Source organism: Falco naumanni, chromosome 6 (assembly GCF_017639655.2).
Source record: "Falco naumanni isolate bFalNau1 chromosome 6, bFalNau1.pat, whole genome shotgun sequence".
Lineage (NCBI taxonomy): Eukaryota > Metazoa > Chordata > Aves > Falconiformes > Falconidae > Falco > Falco naumanni.
In genome coordinates this window covers 59533759-59560764 of record NC_054059.1, presented here as the reverse complement: position 1 = coordinate 59560764, position 27006 = coordinate 59533759, and the positions used below count along the sequence as shown (strand labels likewise).

General features: G+C 39.5%; 1 long non-coding RNA gene across 6 annotated transcripts; it reads left to right on the top strand.

Annotated features, from left to right (window-relative positions):
- Nucleotides 1-26719, top strand: LOC121090478. Of its 6 annotated transcripts, none has more exons than XR_005828575.1 (9): nt 1-49; nt 636-715; nt 2205-2276; nt 2574-2693; nt 3405-3496; nt 10483-10559; nt 15529-15628; nt 20023-20207; nt 26188-26719. It is a non-coding gene; the product is annotated as an uncharacterized LOC121090478 (long non-coding RNA). The 6 variants fall into 6 exon arrangements; XR_005828573.1 differs by lacking the exon at nt 1-49 and adding an exon at nt 64-363; XR_005828576.1 differs by lacking the exon at nt 1-49 and adding an exon at nt 1386-1520 and having other exon boundaries at nt 373-715.
- Nucleotides 26720-27006: the final 287 nt, after the last annotated feature.

The following is a 27006-nucleotide window of genomic DNA, read 5'->3' as shown; positions in this document are numbered from 1 at the left end:
CACGGGACTTCCGCCCCAGGCCAACATGTCTGCCCCGCTCGGCCTCCCCGTTAGTGTGGGGGGGAAGGGGAGCGCAGCCGGGCTGTCGGCACGCTGCCCCGCTGCTCTGGCCGGTGGCGGTTGCGCGGCAGGCCGTGGGGGCGCGGTATGGAGGCGGTGGCGGGGCGGCCGTGCCCGAGCTCCTCAGCGGGCTGTGGGCGCTCCCTCAGGCCAGCGGGTTCAACTCCCTGGGGCGCAGCGAGTGCACGGGCGAGGAGCGCAGGGCTCGGCCTGGGGAAGCGCAGGCTGTGCCAGCCGGGTGACCCCCGCCGCGCCCGCCTGCCGTTGGCGGCGCCGCCGTCTCTTCCCTGCCGCCCCCGTGAGGTGAGGCGGGCTCGGCTGTGCCTCCGCCGCTGCCTCCTGGGTGGCACCGGTCGGTGAGGAAGAGCTGGGGCTTTCGGCCTTTGCCCTGCACCAAGTTAAACTGCCGTTTCTGCCAGCCTGTGGGAATTTGATAACTAGTGATACGGGAGCCTCAGCCAGAAGTGCTGTCACATAGCGTCCGTGTTCAGCTTTTAGCTGTGGGGCAGTGTGGTGAGGCCTCAAAGCTGGTTCTCTGGTGATGTTAACGAAGTCTTCTTCTGCCTTGTGTCTAGGTTGCTTATAGCTGCCGTGAGAGTGGTCCCAGGTGACAGCTGGCTGAGTTGGAGTGGTTGGCAGTTTCACAGTGATTTTGGTACGTATATAGGATGGCCTGACATTAATCCTTACCAGCCTGCTGTGAGGTTTGGCTGTAGTATAAAACTAGGCTGTGTCTTCCCAAATCAAGAAAGCACAACTTTGAAAGGAAGGCTGTGCAAGAATACTACAGTATTTAATAATGCCTGTCTTCAGGTAATGCTATGGATCCTGTTTGTACCTGTGTCTCAGAATAAATTAACACTTCAAGGCATCACACAGACCAGTTAATGTGACCTTAGCGGTGATCTAGTGATTCTGACTGACGTTTACTGAAACAACTTGGGAAAGATGTGTGCTCTTTTCTTGTTGATTTTATTCTGCTCTTGAGCATTTACAGAAAGAAGTAATTTTCATTAATATGGAAACAAGGTTTTTTTGAGTCTGTTGCTTCCCCTTAGGTGAAAGTCAGTTTAATTGATGATTCTTTTTAAAAAAATAAAATACTGTTTTCTAATGCCTTAAATAGCAAAAGGCTCTGTGTGGTTTCTTTAGGTGAAAAGATGGAAGTGAGGCAATTGGGGGGGCGGGGGAGTTTATTGGGTTTGGCTGTCTTGACAAATCAATTACAGTCCAGGCATTTGGCTTTAAGGCCTAGCGGTGAAATGCAGCAATTGGTACTCTTGCTATAGATCTCTTTGTCTTTCTCAATCTGTTATTTTTCTCAGAACTTTCTTAGGGTCAACAGTATTAAGGCTTATGTGGCCAAGTTCTGCTGGCAGTCATGGGTAACAGCTGATCTATGCCTTTATGAAGTCTATACAATGTTTGTGTGTGTCTTCGCTCCTGTGACACTTGAAAAGGTATAGCGTCCTCCAAATCTTAAAAAATTTAGTGCCTTCATGGAAGAAAAAGTCACAGGTTACTTGTACCGCCACAGGAAGGAATTCAGCTTAACTGTTGGAAGAGACAGTAGTCAGCTGGGTGGCCATCCAGAGCCTACTGGTCAGACTTCGTGTCTCACTGCCTTACAGGCAGGATGTGCTGCACCCGACCTGAACTCGGGTGCGTAGATGAGGGAAACCAGGGGCTGAGGGAGGAATTGTGGTAAAGGGGACAGAGGAAGAGTAGGAACCTGCAGAGAAGCTCCTTGTAAAAAGCTTTGTCAAGAAAAGGATGGATTGTTTGATCTGTTAAATGTGGGTTGGCTCACTTGAGATATGATGAAGAGGCTGCGTATGCTTGTGAAGCACAGTTTCTTTTGCAGCACACAACTTGAACGGTGTAAGAGAATGGACAGCCTCAACTGAGGGCCCACTTGGGAAGGACTATAGCCATCAGGAGAGGATGTGGGGACTTTTTTTTTACGCGAAGCCTGTGACTTACAGGTTTGTGTTATGTTTAGATTGTTGAGTGATAAACTCATAGTTGTGGCTGAAAACAACTTTTTAATCCATGTCTGGCAGGAATGTGATAATCTTACAAAACAGTGATAAACCACAGTTAGTTAAATGCATTACATCGGGTTTATGCATTTATTATTTTAGGATAATACTGAATTTATGATTCACTGGGCAAGATTTCACAGAGGGCTTTCTGCTCATGCTCCCAGAAACTTGGTAAGTGCTCTTGAGAGCTTTTTATGGAGCTTTAGGTGTTGGGGCTTGAGACTTTTGAATCTTCTGTGTATAATCTTTTTTTAAAAAAAAAAGTCAAGTATGAGAGATTCCTGTTTGGATTTCTTTTGAGACTGAGTGAGGACTGTATCTCAGTGTCTATACGTAGCTAGTTTGTGTAGGGTTTATTTGATTCTGTAAAGCAGAATCATCATTTTGAACTCAAAAGTCAGGCTGGCTAATTGTTTCTGTTAGTTAAAAAAACAAGAACTAATCACCCTATCTTCTTTGTCTCTACAGATTTTTATGTGCTGGAGGAAAAGTGTCAAAAGTATTTAGACTTTTTTTTTCCCCCTCCTCATTTTTAAAAAGCTGTTTAGTTGTGAACTGCCAATGGATGAAGACTTCTCAGGCCAACAGGTATATTTCATGGAACGCTGCCATTGAGTTACTCTGGTTCCAGAAACCACACTATGTGATGGCAGAAGTATTGTGTAGGTTTAAATATTAAGGTTTCATTAAAATATGTGAAATAAGGGATTTCAATTCTGAAAAGACTTCTGAAAAGTAATTTGTCATTCATTACTAAAATGTTAATTGTGAAATCCTGAGTCAGTAAAAGTTTTTCAGCTTTTAAAATGTTAATTTTGTGGCTTATTCCGTAAGTGAAATGTATTTGGGCCTCTCAGTGCATCTTTTTAATAAGATGCCTGTTACAAGTTAGTGGTGTTTACAAGCTCTTGTCTAATGCGGTGTTGTGGTAGTTTCAGTGCAGAATGTAAATATGCAGCTAATACGACAAGTATAGAACATTATGATTTGTAACAGATCCACTGGATAAATGTGAATCATCTCTTTAAAGATGATGGATGATAAAGAGATGGAGAAATTGCCTAGAATGTCCTTTTTTGTATTGACATCTCTGAATCTTCATACCATCACTCCTTTCTCTTTCATGTGTGTATTTTTTTCTTTATTTGTAGTTTTGGGGTTGTGGTGTGTGGCTGTAGTATTTTGGGTTTTTTAGAACAGTCTCCCCCAAATGATCTCTGGGGACTAGCATTAACTTTCCTGTAACTTCCTTATTTGTGATGACAGGATCAGTTAAAGCTTGATCTCTTACCTTCTCAGGAACCCGCTTGGCTCCTCTTTGTGACAGAACCAGGCCCAGGGAGCACTCCAGCCTGCACCGAGTTGCTGTTAACGGGCTGAGAAGCCGGCAGGTGAGTCACCAGTGAAGTGACCATGTAGGTTTTCTTGACCCTGTACTGCGTTCCAGGATCTGCTTGTTGTGCAGGGAAGCAGGTTAGGTTGCTGATCAGTCAGTCCTCTCTTTGGCTAGGATATCTTTTTTGAGTTAAATATTCTGCTGTGAGAATATGCTTAAAAAGACAAAACAATAAAAAAGGCTAGTCATGGTAGTAAATATTTCTGTGAAGGTTTAAAATGATCAAACTGAATTACAAAATCAAGATAATTTGTACTTAAGTTCCTAAAAAAGCCTTAACCAATATGCTTACTGACTTGATTTGTTCTTGAAGTACTTTCATCATGACTCTCAGTTGTGTTACTGATTAAGTTTAAAAAACAGATTTTCAATTTCATGCACTTGCTCCACTTTCTGTACATAACAGTTCCTAGAACAGTGTAAGACTAAAAAAATATCCTAGTATTTATTGTCTGACTCCCTTGCATGAGAAGGAACGTAGCCAAAGCACTCAGTGCTTCTTGCAGTACCATTCTCAATCACAGAGCTAAAGCAAAATGGAAGTAATCACCTAGAATTGGAGTACAATGTCAAGAAGACTGAAAGCACAGCCTAGTAATTTAACCTCCACGTTGAAAAGGCAAGAATTGGTTTGCTTTTGTCTTTAAAGAAATTACGACCTGCCTTAAGATTTTTTTCATGGGAAAGGGGTGCCTGTAATACCTATGTAACTGAAACCTAAGGGATATGAATAAAATATTGAATGCAATTGCATGGAAAGACTACTGGATTGAATGGTGATTGGTACTTATTTTTAAGAAACAAAAATGTACAAGCCCAGACCTGTTCTTGTGACTCAAAAGACTGAAAACACAGTATATTTATTAAAACAGATCTTAAATAAAGGCCCAAGTTGTTGGATTAGCAGCATGCCATTCTGGTCATTTGTACTACTAGCTCAGCAATTGCACTGGCAGGGAGAGCAACAAGTTTGGAAAGCTGTGCTAAGCTTTCTGACAAGTGCAGAGCAAGAATGAAGACACATGTAATTACATCAATTCTGTAAATTGCTTATCAATATTTAAAATGTTATATTATTTTGGTATTTCAAATAGCATCTATTAATGAAGAGTTACAAAAAATCTGTCCTCTTACCCTGTCTTCCATATACATTGGTCTTCACTGAGCTGTTTCCTCTGTGTGTCTCTGTTCCTCAGAGGTTTGTTTGTTTGTTTGTTTTCCTGTTTAAAGATTAAGCTCATACATACTGAAATCTTTGATTTTTGGAATTTGTCAAAGTCTGTCCCCATACCCTTAAAAATACATTGAGCCCTCTTAGTTGCACTTCCATCAGATTTGCTACAGTTGTGTTATACCTGCTTGATTGTCTTGTCCAATGCAGTATCTTGGAGCACAGCCACAAAGGTTGATTAGAAGCAAAGGCATGATTCAAAGCCCAGTACTTAAAGCATACATACCCTTGGTTTGAAAAGTAATTGCTTTGGTCTTAAGGCTTGAGTTATGAACCTGTCAATCAGACAATTGTTTCCCTTATTTTTTTCTGCAGAAAAATGTAGTGTTTCCGAACTTACAGTATACCATGTCTACTGTCTAATTCATTAATTTATTATAGGTTGCTTTGCATCTGATGAGGTCTGTCTTACCAATTGTCTGAATTTATTTTTTATCTTGACTTTTATCCTGGTATTCCACTTTTAACACTGTAACTTCATCATTTAATAATTGTTCATCAGAATTTTCTTCCGCTTTAGTTTTCCTAGCTAGTTTCTCTTTGGTTAGAGTGAAATTTAGAAGCATCTCATGAATGCATCTCATGTAAGCTGCAAGTCAACCCAGCAAAACTGGTTTACTAACATTTTTTATAGATATATTGCAAGAACCTCCTGCGATTCTATTTTCTTGCACAAACTGCCTGAATAATCAGTCATATCCTACTGAAAAAACCTGTTCCAAATACTGTGACAAATTTTGTAAGTATTTTTAGTAATCCTAAGACAGCAACAAAATTTTCATCTTTGAGTGTGGTTTTTTGCACTCTACTGCTTCTGTCCTTCTTTCTTACATTATTCGTAGCTTAATAGGAAAAAATATTTTATCTGTTATACTTGGTAATTCAGTGGGAACAATCAGAAACAGCTATAAAAAGTTTAAGATAAACTGAAAGAAATTTTGTACTTACTGAAAAATGAGATTTTGAGGGAGGAAAAAGAATGTATGTGTATGTTTATATTACCCAATATAAGCTCTTCCAATTTTTGCGAAGTACAATTGTCATATATTCCTCTTTGAATTCTTTTAACTTTCTCCTCTTACTGTTTTTTACCCCCAAATAGTACTCTGTAAGTTTCCTTTGCTCGGAACTGCTGTCCTTCTCAGTTCCTCACTTGTTAGGTTAGATTTTCTGGGAAAAGGGTGTTTAGGGGAGTTGTTCTTTTCTAAGAATAGAGTTTAGTCTTACACTGAAGAATTTCATGTGTTAGTGGCTTTGTTTATCGTAGTTTCTCAGTGGGTGTCAAGATGCATAGTGCATCTTGAACTGAGCATCTGGGCAATATCTACTTACAGAAACTAGGTATCACCCAGAGGTTTTATGGGGGCATGCATTTGTTGGTGATAGGTGTTCAGGTTTTTCACTCCTGAGCTTTGTCCAACCTTGGAAATCTCAATACCATTTAAACTTTAGAGTACTTGTAAAAGACCTTCAAATTCCCAAGGGAGAAGACTCCTTTCTCTCCTTCCCTCTGTCTTCCCACCTCCCAGTCCCATTTCTGGGGGGAAAGCTCCAGTCTGAGGTGGGTTTTTTTTATTTTTTTTACACAAGGTCATAAGTACCTTGGCCATATCAGTTTCCAGTTTTGGCATTTGGACATACTATTTATTGTCTTTGCTAATGCAAGCCTTAACTGTTTCATTTTGCCTTTTTCTTTGGACATAGAGATGCCGCTTAAACTTTGAATTTTTCATTTAAATGACTTTCATAAAGTTAGGCAGGATGAGTTGGGCTTTGCTAAGCAGGAACAATATAGTTCTGGCAAGCACCAACATCTGTCTTTCAAAAAAGAACAGGAAATGTAGCTGTGAATTATAACAAAGGAAAGTAACTTCAGTTTATGTTTCTAGGTAATAATATCCCGAGTTAGTTCATAGATTTTTAAATATTATATTTCTACTTAGTCTTAGGATATCTCACAGATATGGATGCATTCTAGTCTTGGACTCTTGGTTAGTTGTATTAGCCTTGTAAGGTATGAGAGGCTTTTATCAAATGTTGCTGGAGAGTGTCAGTTAGTGTTGCTACTATTACGTTACTCTGGTTGCAGACAGTATGACTACAATTTCATAGTCCTCAATATTTGCCCTGTGGTACAAGAAAACTTCATGCTGAGCAACCCAATATATTATATTCAGTAAAAAATATCAAAAGACTTAAAGGCACAAACTACTGTCTCAGAAAGCACAACTGTGTATGATCTTGAAATGCTGGCAATTCTTGCCAACCTAACGTAACATTTGTGTCTGAAAAGCTGTAGAAATAGCACTCTTCACTTTTTAATTTAAATATGCTTCGGTTAATGTGAATGATGGAAGTGTGCAAGCTTGCTCATTCTGATTCTTCAATCACGCTTCCCTTCTCCTATTCTGTCACCTGACACTAAGGGGACAGAGAGGACTGAATGATGATGGCACTAAGCTGTAGTTACAACTAAAGCTTTATTTTCTTAACAGGATATTAGGATTAGTATAGCACAGCACTTGTGATTGGAATGCACAGGATTTCTACAAGCAGAACCGATGTAGTACAGCTTACAAGTAGCGTAATACAGCATTTAAATACAACTGAAGTTTTATAATTACCTGGACCCTCTGCAGGGCGGGTCAAATCTTAATACATGGTTTACTGTATCAATATAACAATCATAACCTAGACTCAAAAATCATATAAAAGAATCCAAGTCAATCCCTCAGTCCTGGGAGGAAGCAGGTGATAGTGGAGGCGTCCCTGGTCACAGGGCTTCCCAGGTCTTGCTGTCCAGCAGCAGTTTGGGTCCAAGTTCCCCTCTTAGGACTTGTAACTGCTTGATTTTACAGACAGTGCTCTATGTGCTGCTATGCTCCCCAGTTCTGTGATCGGGTTATCAACAGCACCTGGTTGGCTGTGTGCCTGGGACCTTCAAGGCCAGCAAGGAAGGGAGTAACTGGCCTGGCACCCAGGAACCTTGAGGCTGGTAGGGAGGAAAAGAAGAAATCTGTTTGGTCTGTCTGCTTGATTCACAGAACCTTCAGGGCCTGATAACGAGGGAAAGGGAACAAATATGTGACCTGCTTGGTCACAGGGAATGGCTGCTTGCCTTATAAAATGGCATTAGTTGTGCTAACCACATTACCAGGGGTCTGGAGCAGGGGGTACTGGTCACATTACATGCTTCTTTCCTTTTCATGAACCTTTTCAAAATGTAAGATACTAAATAGAACAACTTCTTAAGCAGTTTTTTTGTCTCTTTCTCACTGCTTTTATTCAGTATTCTATTTTGGTTGGTTTAGGGACCTTTACCTTGTATAGAAATTGGTAAGCGTGATCCAGAGGAGACTGACAAGGTGTTAGCAGTTGTTCATCAGGTTCAAGGAAAATAGGATATAATTGATGCCACACTTCAACCATTAAAACAGAAGGATTTGACATCGTAAAGCTGTCATGTATCAAGACTGTGAGCATGTGGGTTCCTCCTTGGTTTATGAGTGGGAGGATTTTTCTTTTCTTTTTTTGTAGTCAGTCAAAATCCTTCTTTGTTTGGGTAAATAGTCATTCCAGGTTTTCTCTTGATGGTGGAAAACTCTTCCATTATGAAATTGTACATTTGTCAGTTGCTACAGGGACCTGCTTAATGGGATTGGACTGATCCGATAATGAAATGTTGTAGCCAACAGCCTGCTATGTACTGCATTTCATGGGCTGGGTCACTGCATCTGAGTCATGTAAAGCATTGCCATTTTTTAACAATGAACCACGTTCTCAAATAATGTCTTTAGGATGCCAGTACTCACCAAATTAATAATAATTTCCTTTGCATTCACGTATCTAGCAGGGCAGACAATTAAAGAATTAAGGTATCTGCTAAACTGAGAAACTCTTACGAAAATCGGATCTGTTATGTCAGTTTCTTCTAGTATGGGATAAATTACCTTTTGGATGTGTGGGGCTTCCTGATTATGGAGTCATTAGTTTAGACATCATCTTTTTAGATGCCTGAAGGTGGCTGAAAAGTAGTATGCCTGGAGTGCATTATACTTGTTGCAGAGTTAGTTATGTCTGATGTGCAATTGCATTATGAGAACACATTGCTTAAGCAGAGGTTTAAATCCTGTATTGTAAAAGAAACTTAAATTGCGTAAGGTGTTCTTGTGCAACATAAGGCTTTTCATGAGAACTTCTAATGGTGAAAGCCAAGGAACCAGCTGAAGACTGGTACCTCAACTGAGACTTTCAGAGCTTTTGTGTACTTTGTTGAGGAGTTGACTTTTAAAGCTAACTCAGGAGGCTGTCAATGGGAGTATCTTGGATTTACATAATCTCTGCTTCTCCATGTAAAGTACCATGTATTTTCATTGTTCAGGATGGATTGTTGGCTTTCTCCCCCATGTTGCTGCTTTTTTTCTAAGAGAAACAGCTCTTGCCGTACAGGAACTCATTTTAATAAATACCACTGTGATAGTTAAATTCTTCCTTGTTCCCAGGGATTGAATTTCATCCTGCTGCCTTTTTCCATAGCATTACATTGCAGACTTAAAATAAGCAAGTAGGGTGCTACTCTGCCAGTCTGGGGAGCTCCCTGAATATACTGTATTCCTGTATGTGAGGGCTTTTTGCGTGATTGGTATAGCTTTTTTGCTGCTCATGACAGTTCGATGAAGTGCTTTAACAGTCTTAAGAGATTATGCGTTATGATGGTACGTGACTCTTAATCAATATTCTTATTTTTCACTTACCTCTTTGTAGAGACTGCATATGGTATAATAATATGTATCAGATGAGGCTTGTGGAGGGAGGTAATTGTCTTTTATTAGACTGGTTTATAATGGGACAGGGTGCCATGCAAGGTTTTAGTCCATAGTGACCTCAAAGGGCTTATGTGCCCGGAGTACATCAAGTCTTTTTTCCAGCTATATTAGTCTAATAAAAGGTATTACATCTCTATAGAAACACTGCCTGACTTGGAGCCTTCGTGCTCTAAGGATGCAACGACATGGCAACCATTACTGAGGCTGATCAACACGCTCTTCTGTGTACTGTTTCCAGTTACCCCCTCTCTTGTTTGCCATATGCACTTTTTTCTTTTCAGGTTAAGGGGTTTTATATCCAAGATGTGGTTAAGTCCTCTTTAAACAACATGGTCTTTTCTTTAAGTAAATTGTGAAACAAACAAAATTTAATTTGTTGAAATTGAAAATACCACTTGGCACTACTTCTAGCATCTTTCAACATCACTTTAGTGTATGTTTTTAATAAATGAGACCTAGGTTTATAACTCTGGGAACCTAAATGTCTTCCATTCTTCATGTATAAGCATGTGTAATTTATCACTGTCATGTATGTTTGCTTTCAAACTTCTTTGTGTTCATGAGCAACACAATGTTTCATGGCGTGACATTTATTGTTGGCTTTCTGTTACTAAATAAAGGATACTAGAAACTTTTTTCTGATGCCTTCTTTACGCAGGATGTATTTTCTGCTTGAGATACTAGTTAAACTGCTTTTGAGTTTAGTTACTAAGGTATTGGGATGTGTCAGTAACGATCTCTTCACTTGCCCTGTTTTGTCTACATAGATCTTACCTGTTTTACTTCATGATGAAGGGAGCATTCAATGATTGTTTTGAGGAGTTTAGTGTTACTTACAAAATGCTAGTTTCCTCTCACCCTTTCTCAATCAGTGTTGGGCTTTCTTTCTTAAGATCTACTGAAATATTTGCCTTGAATTTTCAGGGTAGGGGGGACTTCCCTTTGGAAGGAAGTTACTGATCTTAAACAGAAGCAAATGAGGCATCGACAACTTTAAGACAGTGAGTAAACATAGCTACTGAGTAATGCTAAAACAAAACTTTAAAATTGTATGATTATGTGTAGCTTGCTTATGTACCTCTGACACTGAGGAGTATACTGGTCTTCACCTGTAATTCCCAGCTGTATGGACTTCTAAGACACATTTTGGTTTAAATAAATAAGAACATCTAGTGGTGGTTTATGTTACCACTCTTCAGAATTCCTTACTTACCTCAGAGTAATCAGGTATATTTCAGGTGAAATACTTAATGGCTTTCCTTCTCTCATAAGTTAGTGTGTGTGTCTATAAGTAGTATCAATATGACATATCTGTCTAGGCAGATACAATGATCAAGAGGATGGAGCCAGCAAGGCTCCTTCACCACTAGTGTTTGCTGTGGTGGTTTTTATACTGTTAACAATTCCTGTAGTACATCTGTTCCATTAGCAATAAAAAGTTTTGTGCTGGCAATGTAATAGCTAATGGCTTTCCAGTATATAAGTTGTCTTTTTTTTTTACTGCAATCTAATTAGTTATGGAGAAAACTGCTGCTTTTCTTAAGCAGAAAACATAACTGTAGTTCCCCAACATGTAAACACACACAGTGTATGAAAATTTATACTTTTCTAGCAAAATGTACAAATGTTCCCCAGGTCTTATCTGAAGAAGCCAGATTTCAGTGTGCTTTCAATGATAGAAATTATGATACTTTAGTAATTAATGGAAGAATAGGGAAGTATTTGATATCCCTCTAGCTATAGCATTCTCCAAATACTATAGGCTTTTATTATGGCTCTTGATACGTTAATTTTAGTCAGTTACAAGTGATTATCCTTATCTTCACTGGCTATCAGTACTCTGACTCTTCCTTCACTTCACAACCTCTTTGCGGTATTTTTTCTTTTGAAAGTTATGGCATCCTTATTCTTAGGAAAGAGGAATTTAATATAATTAATGCTGCATCATAGTTCAGGTGTTTTGGGTGGGTTTTTTTGTCTTACAGTTGCAAACAATCACAGAATGGTAAGCGTTGAAAGGGATGTCTGGAGATCTAGGCCAACACCCTGCTAAAGGAGGTTCACTTAGAGCAGGTTGCAGAGAATCATGTCCAGGTAGGTTTTGAATGTCTGGAAAGAAGGGGAGTCCACAACCTCTCTGGGCAGCCTGTTGCAATGTAACCCTCAAGGTAAACAAGTTTTTCCTCCTATTCAGAAGGAAATTCCTGTGTTATGGTTTGTGCCCGTTGCCCTTTGTCACTGGGCACCACAGAAAAGAGTCTGACCCCATCTTCTTGACACTTGTCCTTAAGATTTGTAGACATTGATATGATCCCCTCTCAAGTCTCTAAGTTAAATGGGGCCAGCTCTCTCAGCCTTTCCTTATAGGGATGCTCCAGTCCCCTCATCTTTGTAGTCCTTCACTGGAGCGTCTCCAGTAGTTCCCTGTCTCTCTTGAACTGGGGAGCCCAGAACTAGACACAGCACTCCAGATGTGGTGTCAGCAGGGCAGAACGGTGGAGGAGGATCACCTTCCCTCGACCTGATGGCCGCGCTCCTAATGCACCCCAGGGTCCCACTGGCCACATTGACCATGAGGGCACACTGCTGGCTCATGGGCAACTTGCTGCCCACCAGAACTCCCAGGTCCTTCTCCGCAGAGCTGTCCTCTAGCAGGTCAGCCCCCAGCCCGTACTGGTGCGTGGGGTTATTCCTCCCCAGGTGCAGGACCCTACACTTGCATTTGTTGAACTTCATGAGGTTCCTCTCTGCCCAGCTCTCCAGCCTGTCCAGGTCTCACTGGATGGCAGCGCAGCCTTCTGGGGTGTCAGCCACTCCTCCCAGTTCTGTATCATCAGCAAACTTGCTGAGGGAACACTCAGTCCCTTCATCCAGGTCACTGATGAATAAATTGAACAGGACTGGGCCCAGTACTGACCCCTGGGAACACCACTGGCTACAGGACTGCAGCTGGACTCTGCGCTGCTGCTCACAACCCTCTGAGCTTTGCCATTCAGCCAGTTCTCAACCCATCTCAGTGTCCCCTCATCTAACCCACACTTCCTGAGCTTACCTATTAGGGTGCTGTGGGAGGCAGCAGCAAAAGCTTTGCTGCGGTAAGTAGCTGTCATATTGCTTGTCTCGACTGTGAATTAACAGCTAGAAATCTAGAGTTAGGTTGATGTAAGAAGGATTATTTTTTATTAACTGCTGAGTGGCAAGTGGTCTGTTCTTCAGTTCACGCTACCCCCACCACCACCACCCCACTCCCTCCCTGAATGTTGCTTTATAGTCTTTAATAGTCAAACTTGGCCTGCCACAAAAGCAGTAAATGAAATGGGTGGTAAAACTCAACTTTCTGAAAATATCTGACCCAGGTGGTTTTATGTGTTGATTTGCATTGTTAAAATGGTATCTCCTGTAGGTTCATCTTAGAATTTTAGTCGTCTTTTGTCAGATCCAGTCCAGGAAACACTTCCTCTCTTTGATATTGAAGTAGTCTAAATGTGAGAATAGCAGGGTTTTATTCCCTCTGCAAAATATCTAAGAAGGTAAGCGATTACTTAAAAAGAAGTCCTTTTGGTAACAAATCCTGGATTTGCTCCGTAGCTAGTTGAGTGATTTAAAATTCATACTTGTATACAAGAGTTTGTAAATGAGGGAAACTTTTTCCAGAACTTTGTTTTTTAACATAGTAAACTTCGCAGTGTTTAAAGTCTATATCTAAATCTGTTTCAAGCCTCTTTCCCAATGGAACTATTGGGAAAGTTTGTGGTGGATAAGAGCATACAAATACAGTACTTGCAGTTTTAGCAGATTTAGGTTTGTTTTTACCAGCTATCTTTTGCACATCTCTTAAAAGTAATTCATGTTCTACACACCTGAGACTGGTTGGAAACAACTGGTCTTAAACTCCCATAAAATTTATCAATTTCTCTCCCTTCGCCCTGTGTTCTTAGCCAGTAATTGTTCTACCACAAACCCCAAGAATTTACTGCTTTTCTCTAGAGTAATTGGTCATGTTCAGCACACATTTGCTCTGTCGCAGCTGGAGCTACTCTCAATCTACACTTCAATACATAGGTTATGGGTAGATGTTACAGTGAGGATAGTAGTGTACAGTCAGTACTACTCAGCACTTCCTAAGGGTGTAGAGAAAGAATTTTCTTAGAGATTTTTTATTTTCTTGTGAGCTGTAAATCTCACTAGTTTTTTAGCTTGGTAGTAATGATCATCATTTTTACGGTCTTAAAACAATACTGATGCAGATAATGGAGTTTTTACAGTGTGTTTGGTTTTGTTATTACCAATGTGAGAGGTAAATAATTCTGTATGAAAGCAGTAAGGAATGCATACAGCTGGAAAGTATGGAGTAACTTCTAAGACCTCGCTGTAAGAGTTCTCTTGCCCCGTTCTGCATAGTACCAGTGCAGTTTTTTGGTAGTTCTAATATTTTGGTTTGTGTTGGGTTTTTTTAATTAAAAAATTATAGTTTTGATAAATTCAATGTGTCAATTTTAATTTAAAAAAAAAAAGCTTGACTGGATCAGTTCTAACATGTTCTGATGTGTTTTTTTCAGGGTCAAATATGTGATTGAAAAAAGCATATTCTTCATGGCATTGTGAAATTAAGTCTTTCATGACAGTAATTTTTACTACCTGCCTATGGTTATCCTAAATTGCTGTTCTTGAATGTGTTTAAGTATTCAAGTTAATACAATGTGGCATTGAAATGGCATTTGTTCGGTCTTGAGTCAAAGAACCTCAAAGTGGTAGAAAAATATTTTAGTAGTCACGCTATACTGTTAGCACAGTAATCTCAGTATGTGGAAGTTGAGGAGTTAGCTTTTTTTATTAGACTCATTTGAAAAATATTCACTTCCTTGAAGATATACTATATTAAGTATTGCTATGGTACTTATGCTTTATCTGAAATACTGAGAAAGAATGTTCTGTAACTTCAGCTTAATCTTTTACTTACTAGTTGTATGGGGCTGTAATTTAGCAAGCAAGGATAGAATGCACTTAAATGAAAACTTCTTAAAAAAAATATTATTGGGATTGTTACCTGGGATTATTCAGTTCCCTACTGAATTTTGAAGTGCCAGATCTGTTTTCTGGATTAGTTGGAAAAGTTTGTTTATTAAAAACTCATGGTACCATTAACATATTGACTGAAATGGAGTTTGGAGCCTTCAGAGAGGAGAGTTTTGAGGGACTGTAAAAGTAGTGTGCCTTTCTGAAAGAGTAGAAAAGTTACTTGGTGGCCTCACAGCTCGAGTCATCAGAGGACCACACTCATTTTCATGACAGATGCTAAGCTGTTGCTGCTCAAGCTGCTTGGATAATAAGGTTGATAGTTTGCCTACAAAGGTTCCCATAAAAACACTGAACAGCTAAGAAAACAAAAAGGATCAAGTTGAATGTAGTGATTATGACCAACACTTCATGGAAAACTTACTTTCTCTTGAAAAATAATTTTGATAAATTCAATGTGTCAGACTTCCAAATTTGAAAATACACTGTTAGGAAGCCTGTTCTTGATCCTTGCTGATGTTGATGAACAACTCCATGTTATCGATAACTGACATTCAAAGCCCTCATTTACTGTGCAATATCTACACTCAGGCTGAGCAGACTACTGGAGATCCATCCATTCTGTCCCTTTAGCAAGGCTGAAGCAAGGGCACTTAGCGGTTGTTTGGTACTGTCATTAGGTATCCTCATTTCCCTGTTTGTGCCCATAGCAGTTTTTTTCCTCAGTCTTTCAATAACCTAAACTTAACTTGAATGATTCCTTGTGTAATAAATTAAATAGGTCCACATAGTACTGAATTTTATTTTAGTTTGGTTTACACTGAATAAAGATTTAATTATTTCAAAAAGAATGGCAGTTTGATATAGGGCAAAGTTGGGTATTTGGGGTTGGCTGGTGGCTGGGTTTTTTTCCCTCTACAAGTGATCACTGATTTGCCCCTTTTTTTCTTTCAGAATTTGGAAAATCAGGGTGATGGTACAGGAAGTAGAAACAAAGTTGAAGCTGGAGTTTGTGGCCTTGATCAACAACAAGTTGGAGCAGAAACATCTCAGAGTAAGAGCAGTGCATTTAATTTTAAGGGGAAAACAGTAGCAGAATACTTAGATCTATCTAAGCAAGGAAAAAGACTGATCTTGTAGTTGAGCATTGTTGGCCTCTGTGTAACAATGAGGGGACAGCTTTGCTCTAAGCAAGTCCAACTAATATCCTTGCGCCTTGTTTCCCATTTACCTTCAGTTGTGGCTGAAGTTCTGGCAGCTGGGTTCAACATGTTCTAGCTTGTGGTCATAGCTGGTTTGTTTTAGCTGTTTCTGAACTAAAAAACAGGTACAAAGTAGGAGAAAGGACGTGTATTATGTGGATCAGGATTGTATGTTGGGAAGGGTTAGTAGGCATTGCATATGTTTGAATGTGGGAAGAGAGGAATGAGATTGCTTGAAAAATTGTGCCACCCCCTCCCATCTGGCCTACTGTACTCATGAGTAAAGAAAAAGAAATGGAGCTTCAAAAATCTCCATTCAAATATGAGGGGGCTGGGAGCAGGCCCTTATGTTGACAGGAGCAAAGGTGAGAAAAGGGGCCCCTTTTCTGTCTTTGTGGAGACTTTTTCCTTACAGGCTTGCTGATTCTCAGGGTATTATTCCTCTTCACTTGGCAGGTTATGAGTTGAAAAGCGAGTCTTGGGGTTTTTTGCTTGTTTGGGTTTTCTGTTTTTGTTGGAAGTGGAGGTAAAGCAGAAGCAGGCAGCGGTGAGGGGAAAGTGTTCAGTGAATGTAAGCTATTGCGGTCCAGCAGTTGTGCCAAATGAGTTCAGAGACACATGTAGTTTAGTTCTTGCTGTTGAATGTGAAATGGAGTTTTGCCATGTACAAAAGCAAAGGCTTCAGAATGGCAGCTTGGGTTCAGTGTTGGACTGAGGTGAGAATTTTTTATTTTGTTTCATTTCACCTTCCTTTGTGATGAGTGCAAACGCCAATTCTTGGTGCAGCTCCTCTGTTGCATTAAGAACAGATGTCCCAGTTATGTTTTCAAAAGGGAATTTAAGTAGCATTCAGCATGTGGGTATACCATGTGGACTCTGAAACTTCCATCTGAGATGGTAATGAAATATATCTTCTGAAACAAAACAAAGATGTGAGGTTATTCTTTGCTGCTTTGAATGAACTTTAATTTTTTCAGACAGTTCAGTAATACTTGAGATCTGTCAGGTAAAATCTAACAAACTGGAACCATGCATCTTGTGGTTTAAATGTGCCTTTCTAGAATATGCTTAAGAGTGTTTCAGTCTTTGACATGTTTTTGACATACGTTTTTGTTGATGTCAGGTTACCTCACAGGCTCAACTGCAGAATAATTTACTGAAGCTTGAAGGCTGGAGTTAGGGAGCTGTGGAGCAAAGATACCCTGTTTTGATTCCATGCTTTAACTATTTTGCAACAAAGCAAAAGACCAAATAAGTCAATAGGAAGACCTCTGTGTTTTGGCACCAAGAGAACAAAACAAAAACTTAAACATAGTGATTGCCACCTGTATAGTCCTGTAATTGGAGCTGGTTACTCTTGACAGTGTAAGTGAGCACTTCAACAAGGTTGAGATTGAGAAGATTTCTGCCAGTCTCACTTTGTTTATTGCTGACACTGTATGTACCAGACACGACATACACAAATCATACTACTTGAGTACATTATCCAATGTTTTTGATTCCTTAGACTTTACTGTTAGTTTAACTTGACTAATATCTTAGTAGGACAGAACCAAGCCTTTGTTAGCTTCTACTGCCTACTGTGAGTTAGAAGGACATACAGAAAAGTTATGGGCAGAAGAGAGAGGCTAGCTTACCATTTCATTTAACAGTTTTGTTTATTTTAGTTGAAATGCCTTTTGCAGGCAGGAACAGAATACTTGATATGCAGTTTAGGGGCATGGTTTAGTGGTGGACTTGGCAGTGTTAGGTTTACAGTTAGACTCTATTTATCTTAAAGGTCTTTTCCAACCTAAATGATTCTATGATTCTGTCATTCAGAATGTAGCTAACTGATTTCGCCTCTCTGCTACAGGTTATGTGAAGCTATCATCATCTTATAAGTAAAGTGAAAATTTGGTTAACATTTGCACAAGGCAGTGGTGTCATGGAATTACAAGGTTTTCGCCTGGTCCAGTCAGTAGAACTTGTCTATGATGTGGCTGTTTGAAGTGTTTCTATTGCTTAAGATTTACCTCTACCTGAGTCCTGTTAAGCTTCTCCCCAGTTGCAAGGTCATTCACTGACACATTCTAAGAAATAACTCAGCCCTGGTTGCTACCTTCAGCTTAAAGTTATGGAAAAAATTGCTTGTTTGACTATTCACTATGCATACACTCAGAAGCACCCGTGTTCTTGCACCCATGTTGCCTGTGGCTTCCAAAAATGCTGAAAATGAACATTACTTGAATTGAAATTACATGGGTTTATGATAACAAATTTTACGTACAAGAAAATACTTCACTTTAGTAAAGACATTCTTCCTTTTTTTACTGCTTTGCCTATACAGCTTGAGAGAGAATGTATATCTGCATAGTAGTACTAATACAACAATTAGAACTTACTGCATCAAAAAATGCTACAACTGAGGTGCAAGGCAAGTCAGTTATTAAAGAAAAAATAATCATGTGCTGTGTGCAAACCAAAATTTTCTTCAGCACTGATATTTCAACTCCTGTCTGGCATGGCTAGTAACTTTGTTAACGAAGAAAACTCTTTTTTAACTGGCTATGTTATCCCAATGTTTGTGTAAATGAAAGAAGCTAAATTGTTAGATAAAACTTGTTTGGTTTATGCAGTGAAGCATGTGGCTGACTTAAGTTACCTTTGCAGGTTTTTTGAGTAGGTCTGAACTTTTGCCTTTGTTAGCTTTTATTGGAGCACATCTAAATACTGTTATTTGCTGTTGCACAGCATATGGTGTGTTAATGCTTTCTTTTTATTTTTAGTATGCCAGAACTATGTGTTCCTCCCTACAGCATGAGCTGGCTTTCCTTGTTCACATTCCTTGCAGTTCATCTGCCTATAAATGTTTTTAGAGTACATTGAATGATGATGTTAAGATACTGATGTGTTAATGCATTAACAATAAAAATCAGACATCAAATTGTATGGTGTATTTGGCCTGAACACATTCCACTACCGTCCCAAAATCAAGTAGTCTCTGTTTTTTAACTAAAATCTTATTTGGAAGCTTTTAGTCTAAAATCAGTATTTGTTGCATTTGTCACATTTGTTGAGAACATCTTTGGGAGCAAATCTGAAATTTTCTCCGGTAGAACACCTGGTGTTTTGTGGAGAGGAGTCAGAGTGGTTTGGGATGGAAGGGACCTTCACGATCGTCTAGTTCCAACCTCCCTCCCTTGGGAAGGAAAGATCAAAAGATTACTTGCTATTAGGGCAGGCAGTGTAGAAAAAGTTCTCTCAGACTTGGGGAGAATCTGAGTGTTTTTTTATGAAATGAAGGAGCCTGAAAGAGGATACGTGCCTGTTAGACACAATTCAGCTAGTAAGTTATATTTTCTGAGAGGTGGGTGATTTTCATTGGAAAATCCCCATCCAAAACAGAATTATTATTTTGGGATGTTGTGGTATAAGACACTGTATATTTGCAAAGCAGTAAAGGTTGCCACCTCTTTTTGCTTCACCTCCGTGGTTATTGATCTGAAAATACTAATTTACACTTGACTATAGTTCACAAGTTCCATTTTTTGCAGTGGACTCATCAAGATTATTGAGCATACTTTAGGAGTAATGCTTGCTCTGGCGGAGCCTTGAACTTAAACTGTTGTTAATCAAGAGTCCCAAATCTTGTGTTCCCACAAGGGAAAAAGGGAAAACAGGTGGTAGGGCTGGATATAATGGTTCTTTCCATTTTTACCAGTGCTCTGACAGCTTGCCCTAGGAAACTTTCTCTTTAGAAGAGAGATCAAACAGTAAATAGAACTGGCTAGGCATACGCAGTGCCTGTTGGTCTCTGGCACCTGCCATCTGCAGTAAAAGTCCTTGGGTTTAAGAGTTGGTCCTTTATTCATTTATGCAGCAGCAAACAATTTTATTCCTTGATTTTTTTAAAAAAATTAAAATCTTTTGTTGTCAGTGTATGTCATGCTTCATTCAGTAACACTGTAAAGTAAGTGTTGTCTGTCAACATCTATGTATAACTTAAAAAAAATCTCGAGTAAACAGTTCATTCATAGCAATCTCTCTGTATTTTTTACTAGTTCCAGATAGTACCTAAATAGTAGATCAGCATACACCCACAGTCTTGTATGTAGTAGTAATTTTATATTTAATATCAGCATTTTCTAACACAGTTCTTTTTTCCCCAGGGTAGAAAAGATTTTGAGGCGAGAATTCTGTGCTGTGTTTGAATCTGTATAGAGATCTCTGTACTAGTAAATGGGCATATTGTTCTTGTCAACAGCTGCTCTGGGATGAGCAGAAACCACCATACCAGTGGCACAAACCTAGGTTACATCAAGAAAGAAGAAATAGGCAGTGCTGATGCTCCATCTGGATCAGCAAGGCAGATGCTAAGTCAGAACCCTTCAACACTCATGTGAGCATTGCGTCCAGGTTTGGATCTTCGTGGGCAGAATGCTTGGGAAAGTAAGTCTTAAATACTTGTGTATATATGCCACTTCTGGCATGTCAGTATCCAAAATTCTGTGGGTTAACCAAACTTTTTTGTAAAAGCATGCTAGTCTACCCCCTTCTATCCTAATTTTCTCTGTGATGCAGCCTGTTCTTCAAACCCATGTCCTAGTAAGTATAGCAGCATCTAGCTTATTTAAGATAACTTAAATAAGCTCACATGAGTGTTTAAAGGGTTAGGCTCTGATTAAATCCCACTGATTCTATGCTTTAGGTAGCAGGGTGACTCAGAATGCCTTTGTCAAATGTCTTTAATCTCACCAGCTGCCCTGTCAGTGAGGATGAGTCAGCAGCTGGAGTCCTACACTCACTAAATCTGGAAGGCCCAACTGTTAGTGTAACTGATTTGGCAGCTTGGGGCAGGATGTGGACTGCTGTATTACTGAGGTGACAGCAGCCTTTCTGGAGTGCTGCTGCATCTTTTATAGGAGAGAGGAAAGTCATTTGACCTTTTATTTTATTCTACACTGACAGTGAAAACAGTATTTTCCAGGAGAATTGAGCTGGCTGTGGGCAGACAGCAGAAATAGCATTCATGGGAACTTCTCGGGCTGCTTGTATGGTAGACGCTTGTTGGCTTTCTATACAGAAACAGTAAATCTGAAAACTGGGAGAAGGTGCTGAACTTGCAGCACATGCATGATACAGGAGTGACTGGTCTGCAGTCTCCTTGAGCCTGAAAGAAAGTGGGTGGCTGGCCCACTCAGAAAGGTCTTCATTAAGACTTGGGCAGCCCTGCTGTTTTAGTAGAGATACACGGTATACGTGCAAACTGAGTTTGTGGTCAGTCCTGGTATATTTGCATAAGGGGTTAGGAATCCTGGGCAGAATGGTGATGGCACTAAGCTGTAGTTACCACTAAAGTTTTATTTTCTTAACAGGATATTAGGATTAGTATAGCACAGCACTTGTGATTGGAATGCACAGGATTTCTACAAGCAGAACCGATGTAGTACAGCTTACAAGTAGCGTAATACAGCATTTAAATACAACTGAAGTTTTATGATCACCTGGACCCTCTGCAGGGCGGGTCAAATCTTAATACATGGTTTACTGTATCAATATAACAATCATAACCTAGACTCAAAAATCATATAAAAGAATCCAAGTCAATCCCTCAGTCCTGGGAGGAAGCAGGTGATAGTGGAGGCGTCCCTGGTCACAGGGCTTCCCAGGTCTTGCTGTCCAGCAGCAGTTTGGGTCCAAGTTCCCCTCTTAGGACTTGTAACTGCTTGATTTTACAGACAGTGCTCTAAATGTGCTGCTATGCTCCCCAGTTCTGTGATCGGGTTATCGACAGCACCTGGTTGGCTGTGTGCCTGGGACCTTCAAGGCCAGCAAGGAAGGGAGTAACTGGCCTGGCACCCAGGAACCTTGAGGCTGGTAGGGAGGAAAAGAAGAAATCTGTTTGGTCTGTCTGCTTGATTCACAGAATCTTCAGGGCCTGATAACGAGGGAAAGGGAACAAATATGTGACCTGCTTGGTCACAGGGAATGGCTGCTTGCCTTATAAAATGGCATTAGTTGTGCTAACCACATTACCAGGGGTCTGGAGCAGGTGAACTGGCCAGACACCTGATGCTGGTTTTGGTAGTTCTAGGGATGTTTGGAACACCCCTGCTCACAATGAGGAGGATAAAAGATTTCACAGAAAGTTATCCTGTGCAAATTGGTTAGAGCTCATATGTCAGATTTGTGGCCTTCTCTGCCTTTGAGCTTTTGAAAGGAGAGCTCTGCACTTTGTGGTCACCTGGCAACTGCGTACACAATATGAGGCAGTGATTTTTCTCTTTTCAAGTTAACATCATCTTGATTTAGACATAGTCACAAGCTGCTGTTGTCAGGTTATAGATTATTTTTTTCCAGAGAAACTCCACAGATCTTACAGCAAGCTTTTATAAATTTTAAATGAAATTTAAATGAAAAGACTTGTAATTTTAGGTCTGTAGGCATAGAGAAACATTGTTTTTCTGTATTTTGTTAATGGCTGCATTTGTGTTTTGGTTTTGCTTTTAGTATAATGTTAAAATTATTATATAATTACTGCTTTAATTTTACTTCCACAATATATCCTGTGGGCTTCAGTAGAAACGCATACAGGAAACAAGGTTTAGTCCTAGCTTTATAATACTATTTTTTAATTGTCTTCTTAAAAATACAGCCTTTACAGTGGTAGTTGTAATATTTGCAACTGTTTTTTGAAGATTGTTTTTTAAGCCAGCTGGATTTGGAGTACTTAGCTGAATAGTTGTGAAAAGAAACCAGTCTGTATAATAAATTTATTAAGCCTGAGATCTGATTTAGTCAAGGAGACTAAAAAGACTCAGCAAGGAGACTTCTTTGCTAAGGAGACAGTGATTGGATATGGGATTGGATAAATCTCTTTAAAAAAAAATAAATAAAAATCTTTCTGGCCTCAGAAAAGGTGCAACTTCTGTGGTAACGGTAGGAGAGGCATGTAAGAAGGTGAGAGGAAGGCAGCACACCAGTGGTATTTTAGGACTGGGCAAGGGTATACTCTACAAAAGTATCCCCAATGTTTTCTACAACTTTGGGTGTTTTCTAAAACTAGTGAAAGAGTTGCTGTGTGTTTGGATTTAACTCCTACGTTTTTTTTTTTTTCACTGCTGGAAAAAAAAACTTGAAGAGAACTGGTCTAAAAGTATGATTTTTTCCATGGCTGAAATTATGCATTGTGTTACCACACACAGCTTACACACAGGTTTACCTACTCTTTCTAGAACGCATCCATCCAATATAGTTTGGGTACTCAGACATCAGAACAGAAGCTGCAAAAATCAAGAACGTCTAGTAAGAAAAAAATACTGTATTCTTCTGCCTGCTGGGTGTTTTTTACATAAAGAGAGTTCTTATAACCCAAGGCTATATTGTTTCTAATATGTTATTGTTGACAAAAATTTTATTGTGGCACTTATCTGTGGTGATCAGGAAAATAGCAAGCACTTGGAATATGGTTTAACCTATGTTTCATCCTGTGATTTAAAGTGTTTGAAAACAGAATTGTCTTGTCTTTATTGTACTTCACCCCTTTTAATAAATCCTTCGCTGGGAGGAGAGAATCTCAAGGTGTAAAATGCCCTAACTTAAGCTTCCTAGCTCTTCTAGTTGAAAGAACGGTCTAGGAGTGGGATGATACAATTGCTTTTGCATCTGAATTACCTGAACTGGATTACAAAACTGATACACGTTAAAAACTTACTTTCCCCCAGGTGTTTAAGGAATTATTTTTTTGTGTGTTTTTTTTTAAATCCAATTTGCTTTGATCTAATAGTTATTGCAGCATAGCACAGGAGGTAGCACAGCAGGGAGGGAGTGGAAAGGATTGAATAACATGGCATTGCAGGGGGAGGCTGGGAGGGAAACTGTTATCAAACTAGAGCCTTTTATGTCCTGAGGCTCCTTGCAGCGTTCTCTCTGTTTCTGAAGGAGCAGCACCTAGCTGAAGAGAACTAGAGGACAGCAGTTTCTGAACAGTAACATGGAGGAAAAGCTTTGTTTCTTCAAGGGGAAAAAAGATTATTATGTTTATGGGGCTGCTTTAGTAATGTAACTAGTAAATCTGCAAGTGGAATGGCCTAGTGGTCCTCTGTGTATGTGACTGCCTTGGTAAAAGAAGAATTCAGTATACAGCTTTAGAGTATAGATTCTGGTTCGTAGTATTTGTCATTAATACAAAGCACCATGGCTTGAGACTTGTTCCTCAGCACTGAGTGACAGACCTTAATGATGAGTAGGAAAATGAAAGAAATTTTAAATTTTTATTTGTAATGTCCCTAAAGGAGGTGACTTTTGGATAGGATTGTAGCTCTTTAATAGAGTAGGGCAGAAAAGGAAGTAATACAGTGGTGAGACTACATTAAAGTTTGAGGATAAGGCAGAGAACATGTGCAAACAACAGCCAGAATCTGCCAGAACTGTGAAGTCCAGGTGGTCTGTGTATTTAGTTCTTGTATCTGCAAAATACAGAAGACTACCAGTTGTGGCTTTGTCCTTTGTATTTTTTAACATAATGGCAAATTTGTGTGGGGAAGAATAAACAGCCTAGTAAGAAAAAAAAACATTGAGGCAAATTAAAAAATAGCTTGAATTAATTTTACTAACTAAACAAAGGTGATGACAGCTACAATTGCAGCATAGGTAGCATTTCAGTCACCAGCTGTCCACTGTGGTGTGTGGCTGCCACAGCAGTAGTTTTAAGCAAACTGGGGAGGAAATAGCAGGATCCTGTGAAAACCACAAGAAGTCATTACTTTCTGTAGTATGTCTCACAATAGCGGAAAACTAGTAATTTGGGTCACATTTTTGGAAATCAAAACTTTTTTTCCCTTATAAAAACTTACAGGAATCTGAAGAAGCAATGAACAACACATTAGACACAGCCATGGAAGATTACAGTTCCACCTGTTTGGATTTGGGTAAATTAGATTGAGATTAACCAGTTTGGTTTGTTGTATTTTCAGTCTGAGTGTTTTCCAGTTTAAGCAGGCTGAAGAGAGTTCTTAAATGGCCATTAGCGTGGGGAGAGATACAACAAGACAGACTCCACAACCACAGGGCAGGTGTTTTTTGTCCATTCAGATCATATCTCTGAATGACCTTAAGAAGAGACTAATATAATTTATTCTTGAAAATAAACTTAATTTTAAAACTTCATAAGAACACCATTCATTTAAAATGTCAGATACATGGTTAAAGTTGCTTACTGGTACTTTGTGAAGAATTTCTGAGGTGCGTTGTGCTTTTGATAAAAGTAAACCAATGCAACAGATGATAGTCTTTGAAGAAAGCATTTGCATGCTCTGGAATTGAGCTGGCAGAAAGTTACTTTGTGGAGATCCCAATGTTTGGAATGTGAAGTAGCATGAAATGGAGGCCTTTGAATAACTACATCATGTAGTATGTGCTTGCTAAACTAGCTTCAGGTTGTATAAAAGCTTCTCTTCATGCCTTACTTGGCTTGATGTATGAGCCCTTCATTATCATAATGTTCATAACTTCCATGAAATCCTACTTGAAGAAACAAAACTTTGAGAAAATTGTGCTGTTTGTTGTATCTGCTCTTTCATTTTGGAATAAAACAGTGCTAAGTTTCGATGACCAAATAAGCACATACGCTTAGGGTTTTTTTTACCACAGGAACTGTTTTTCCACAATTACCAACACATGGCCACAACAAACTGCTCTAAAACTTCTGTGAAGTTTCTGCCAGGCATGCTGCCCTGGAAGCCTCCTCCCCCTTTTCTCAGATCTACCATCCTTTCAAAAACTTCAATAAAAAGATCAACTTTGCAGAAATCCCTGAAGATCAGATCATCTGGCCTGAATTTGGAACTCTTTCTTAGCATGTTGAGAAATGGTCTTGGACCATGGACAGGGGTTTTTCTTGTCTCCTTTTTAAAGGAGTGGGGAGTGAGGGGTGTATGGCTTCAAGCATTTTAAGACTGGAATTTTTTAAAGAAAGTGACTGCATTTTGTCACTTTGTCACAAATTAACTTGTTCAAAATACACCTTTTCCAAGTTTGTAGCTCTTCCTTATAGTATGAGAAAACAGTCTTAAAAGACATACTGAACATTTTCATGGAGTGTAGAAGATCTTGTCTAATCAGGAAAAGCCTAAATCAAGTATTAGTCATACATAAGCAAATAAGAAATGGATACCACTTCTGAGCCATTTCCATAGCAAGTGATCTTGAAGGGTTGTTAGTAAATATGAATGTAGGTCTGAATTTTCCTTTCAAGGAAAAAAGCCATTGATCATAAATGGAAGTGGGTTTTAGTTATCATAGCTTAATTTTAAATATACTGTGGGGAACAGTTACCATAACTTAATTTTAAAACTTACTACCAGCCTTTATTGTATCATTGTCTGATATATATCTGGTGTGCTGACTGTGCTGTCTGCTTTTTCTGCAGGGCATGTGGAGAAAAGCAGGAAAATAAATCACTGCCATCAAAAAAACTTGAGCAGTACTTGAATCAGATGTACAAGGACAGCATAAAACTAACTGAAAGGATATTGGCTTTGGAAGAACAATCTCTTCAGAAGCTCTCTGTCGTCCTCCATGCCTACTCTAGTGAGTTTCATCATGAACACAGACTTCTCAAAGGCTGTCCCAGGTTCAAGCAGGATTAATTTAAAGCACTTTTAATTCAGGGATATCCTAACATGTGCAGAGTTGAGACTCCCTACTAGGAATACTTTCAGTTATTTAAATCGTGTAATACCTTTTATAAAGGTGGAAGGCTTGCATTAAATTCAGCTGTGAAGTACTGTGCAGTGTTTGATACTACAGATGTTCCAGGATGGTTTACTTGTGGCCACCTGTGCTTGTTCCAGGGCCAACATATGTGCAAGCTCAGTGACCGATTTGTTTTTTGCTTTCATAGGGATCAATACATACAAATCAATAAAGATAACTGGATCTGAAACACAAATTACAGCATGCCAGAGAGTTACAGGACAACTGTGTCATCCTTTCAGTACTTAAAAGAGGCTTATAAGAAAGATAGGGACAGACTTTCAGTAGGGCCTGTAGTGATAGGACAAAGGGTAATGGCTTTAAGCTGAAAGAGGGTAGATTTAGATTTGATATTGGGAAGCAATTCTTTCCTGTGAGGGTGGTGAGGCAGTGGCACAGGCTGCCCAGAGAAGCTGTGGATGCCCCATCCCTGGAAGTGTTCAAGGCCAGGCTGGATGGAGCTTTGAGTAACCTGGTGTAGTGGGAGGTATCC